The following is a 5073-nucleotide window of genomic DNA, read 5'->3' on the forward strand; positions in this document are numbered from 1 at the left end:
CGATTGTCCAGTAAATTTCTTTGGCAGACGTTGCGGAAAATGTACGTATTTAATTAAACTTATATTGCATGTAATACAAGTATTTCTAGAACATGACAGACAAAACTTTATTGCATGAAATGCATTGATCACAAGGAGTCAAAAACAAGTGAAAATTGAAAAAAAATCGTTATATTTTATCTTAGTTTATTTTTAATCAGTTCAAATGCATGTCACGTTGGTACAGTGGTAACGTCACCAGCTTTGAATACTACAGTTTTGCTTTTGGTTTCGATTCTAGCTGATGGCACTTAAATACGTTTTTTATTTTACTTTTGAAATTACGACTCTATTATAATGTATTAACTCTAGACAAATTAAAATAACATATTTAAGCGTATTTTACGACCGGGCAAAGCCGGGTGCCCTCCCCTAGTCGTTATTAAAACAGCCACTATATTTTCGTGCAGTATTATAATACGATTCTCGTTATATTCAAATTCAATACAATACGATTTCTAAATAAGTTTGATAAACGATGATATAAACTACCACCTCCATCTGCTGACTCTTTTAGGGTGCGATCCCGATCATTGCAAGAACAATGGTAAATGTAGGTTTGTGGGAAGAAGAAGAGTATGCAAATGTGCGCCAGGTTACACCGGCAGACGCTGTGGAAAAGGTAAGTATTTTTGTCTTTTTTTGCGAAACAATTTTAAAGCTGTAACGTTGCTTGGGTGCCAACACGTTGTAGTCCCAGTCGCAGACAAAGGATAGAAAAGAACGTCAACTCGTTTTTTTTGTTGTATAACATTTATTTCCGCATTCTCTCGTTATTGCTTTTCGAACGTCATCCCTGCCTCTCATGTGATCTCGAATGTTATCTAACCAATCTTATAGTGGACAAAGTCACCCGCTGTTAAGTAGAGGATAGGAAAGAAGATCGTATGGTCATCTTAGCCAAGAATGAGTACACAAAATTCATCGAAATTATACTTACAGCTAGCGGCTGCGCCACGTCGGCACACACAATTTTGAGTCAAACAGAAAATCGAGTACACTTAACATCAAGTACACTCAACGCTTACCATGTGAACTCGGAGTATGGGAAATTCCTATATGTACAAAACAAAATCACTCAAATAACAAAAATACCCTAACTAAGGGATAATGATACTATAGAAGATATTCTGACATCTAAGACCTCTACAGTGAAGGGATGGGAAACTAATTGAGTCAGAACATTACACCTGGGTGTAAAATATACACCTGGGTATAAAATATACACCTGGGTATAAAATATACGTATGTAGAGTACAAGTTGAGAACAGCAAAGCTGATATGAGACACACTTTTATTTACCTATAAAATTTTTTTTACTTAGTTTTACATCTTGTGTGTGACACAAGGTTTCAAGAAATGAAAACCTCTGATCTTCTGATGCGTTTTGTCAACCCCGAGAATATTTATATCAAACTCAGAAGTTGTATCGTTGAGTGAAAAACAATATACAGATCTAAATGCGACTTTGTCTCTGTGTGTGTATATGCGTTCGTTCTTTATATACTCCGAAACGGCTGAACATGTTTTCTTTAAAATTTACAGAACTTCAGTGTATAAGTTTGGGATTGATCTTAGTTAAGTTTTGTCTCAGAATATCCCCGATAAGTACCGATAATCAATAATCGAAACTCTGTTATTCTACTTTATCGATCATCGGTAAAGCCATTTTTCCATGTCATCGCTTAGCAACTAGGATAGAAAAAAGGGCCGTGAAAATTCTACTGTGGGTTACTTGATCTCGTGTTTAAAACATTTTTTTTTGCATGACGTGGTTTGTAGGTTCAAACTCTGCATGTAAACTTCTTTTTTTTTTACATGGAGTTCACCACTTATCAAGGCCCAATGGCCACTCAGGGATAAGGGTTATTGTGTGTACAATAATCAAAGGGATAGTGTAGCAATAGTATTGGAGAATTGGTAAGGTGTCATTACTTAGGGGGGGGCGGTTCATCAGGAATTTGTTTGTGTTGGACTTGAAGACATCCAGGTTAAAGTCGGGAGGGAAACAGGCAAGTGGAACAGAGTTCCACAGGCGTGCAGTTCTAAGAAAGAAGCTTTGTTCATGGTATCTACGTTTTGATTTAGGCACAGATAGGGAGGGGGGGAAATTATTGACGGTGGTTTCAGCTAGTCGGGTGTTTTTTGAGAAAAATTGGCGAGGGGGACTAGAGAATTGAGCTCAGACGAACACCTTGTTTTAATTAGCTGCAAAGAATTTTATAAGACTTGAAAATTGATGTTCTTTTTTTGAGCAGTGCAAAAGTTAATTATGTTTCTGTTTTTGAACGTTCATTGAACAAGCAACCAATCCTGAAATAATTGCAAAACCGTCTACACACATATTTAGTGATAATATGATTCAGAGGTTTCTTATATGTCGGTTTATAAAAACATAGGCGCCCCAACAATCAAGTACAAGTAATATGCCTTGAAGCATAAGATAAGGAATTTTTCGGCACAGTTGACTAATTGCAGAAATATACAACGACAACCACATAAATTCTTACAGCGAATAGATAGACGATGTTGATCCTATGGTTTCTTTTGCATACGGTTCAAGAAAATGTGACCTCCAAACCTCGCCAAAATAGTAATCCGCCAATTACCCAATATACAACTTGAACCTTATATTACCCAACTGCTTTAAAGAACCTTCACCATGGATTTTCTCACGCAATCTGGATCTACAATTTTCATATCCTTTGCTTCAAATCCTCTTGCTACAGGACTTCTGATTAATTATTTTGACTTTGATTTTCCATTTCTCACTGATTACATACCTTTATAAACATTTGCTAATATTTTCTCCTGATTGTTCGGTTGAAATGTTTTGGAAATAACCCTATGTTAAACTTTGATTCAATGGTAGAATAGGAGTGCAGGGGAATATGCTGTGGTTCAAATTCCGTAAACGTAACGAAAACTTTTTTAATAAATGACAAGTCACATATACATTATTTTGACTTTGACTTTCCATGTCTCACTAACTTTAGCAAATAGGGTACATACCTTTATAAATATTTGCTAATATTTTCTCTCCTCTGAAGAGATGGTAGACATCGAAACCCTATAGGTTAAGGAGATTAATTTTCTAAAGTATTCTTTGTCTTGCTTAGAATAATAAAAATCTTTGATATAAAAATCAAGCACTTCAAAAATTCATTGAATCAATACAATATATATATATATATATATATATATATATATATATATATATATAGTAGCTCAGTTTAGTTTCGTATATACAAACATGTATAACATTTTATAATTTGTTGATATTATTTTCATAAGTATGTATACACAAATTAGAATTAATAAATTTACCAATTATTAAATAAAACATTTTGGTAGAAGATTCATAAATTAATTAAAATTGTTAGTACGAATAGTTGGGTTTAATGACTTTGTTTGATAAAGATTCAATATGGCGTAATGGAAAAATATAAAGGTAACTGCAGCTTCTCTTCCAATTTTCAGATTTTTACCATGTTAAATAACATTTCAATTCCTTTTGATGGATTGATTGTTGCTATTTCTTCTGATGAAGGGCATAATAGATTCACTGATTGATATAATAATTAAGTGATTGATTTTGTGCTACGAAACAGATGCTGTCAAGAATTGTATATGTAAACCGAATTAAAGGAATAAATTATAAGGTGGTCAACATCATGAATTTTTATTCTACACACACACACACACACACACACACACACACACACACACACACACACACACACACACACACACACACACATATATATATATAAATTTAAAAGAGATTAGAACAATAGTCTAAAGAGCATAGTGTATTTTAATGTAATAGTAAAATTACTAGTTTAATTAAAATACAGGGAAAGAAAAAGTGCTCGTTGTAATTTAGATATATAATAAGCTCGATATAATCACATTACTAAATATATATATATATATATATATATATATATATATATACATATATATATATATTCCATTTTCATCCCAAACAAGGCACAGTGCCACTTTGATGTAGGGGGCTACTATCAGAGATGTAGGGAGTTGAGCAGCAAGATATCTGTTCACATTACACACTTGAACTTCTGCATGTCAGTACAGTTGGGGAAGCAGGAAGAACCAGGAAGAGAATTCCAAAGTCCAGCAGTTCTGGGAAAGAAACTGCTAGAGTATAATGCTTTCTTACATCTAGGGATCTCTATTGTTTAGGGGTGGGACTTTGCTGCTTGTCGGGTTTGTCGGGTGTATTTAGGTCGAAGGGGTACAAGGGCTTGTAGTTTGAACATTCACCATAAGAATACGTGTAAAACAGTCAGATGCAACATTTCGTCGATGGTACAGAGGTTGAAGCTTAGATGAAAGTTCAGGACCTACTAGGTTGGCGACTTTCTTCTGAACTTTGTTCAGTAGTTTCCATTTTTCCATTTTCATTATGTGTCTGCGTTGTGTTTACTGCTTTAGTTTATTGTTGATTAGAATCAGATTTAAGTCTTTAAGTGTATTCATTTTTCTCTCTTTGTTTCTTCTTTTTTTTTTTTTTGTAGTGCGCGGTTGAAAAGAATTTCATCAACTTGGATCTCCAATCCCAAAAAGCCTGCATAACCGAACATCTTGACAAAGAGGTTATATATAAGATATACTTTAATTTAGTTTAGACAATGATTTTGATCAACTATTTGTTAATGAAATATAGGAATTGAATAAACTATAATTATTTTTGAAATGTAATATGAATTGAATAAAAGGCTATTTCACATAAAAAAAAAATTTCTGTCGTTATTAATCTAATATATAAAAACTATATGTCTGTCTGTCTGTCTTCATATTTTCAAACTCTATCTCTTCCGAAACTAAAAGTCGCAGAGCGGTGCTAGGGGTCTCAAATGAATTGGAGTTTTATGGACCATTTTTTATGGGTCTTTAACCGGTGAAAAAAGTTTTAAAGGGATTAAAAATGGGTCAAAATTGAAAAAATCGCCATACATTTTGTATATTTGTCTTAGTTTATTTTTAATTTATAAATTTTGTGCGGACTTT

General features: G+C 33.5%; 1 long non-coding RNA gene across 1 annotated transcript; it reads left to right on the top strand.

Moving 5' to 3' along the window:
* Positions 1-570: 570 nt before the first annotated feature.
* On the top strand, positions 571-4775 carry LOC145245710 (uncharacterized). Its single transcript, XR_013863023.1, has 2 exons — positions 571-661; positions 4581-4775. It is a non-coding gene; the product is annotated as an uncharacterized LOC145245710 (long non-coding RNA).
* Positions 4776-5073: the final 298 nt, after the last annotated feature.

Source organism: Euprymna scolopes, chromosome 23 (assembly GCF_053919585.1).
Source record: "Euprymna scolopes isolate OS-2025 chromosome 23, ASM5391958v1, whole genome shotgun sequence".
NCBI lineage: Eukaryota > Metazoa > Mollusca > Cephalopoda > Sepiida > Sepiolidae > Euprymna > Euprymna scolopes.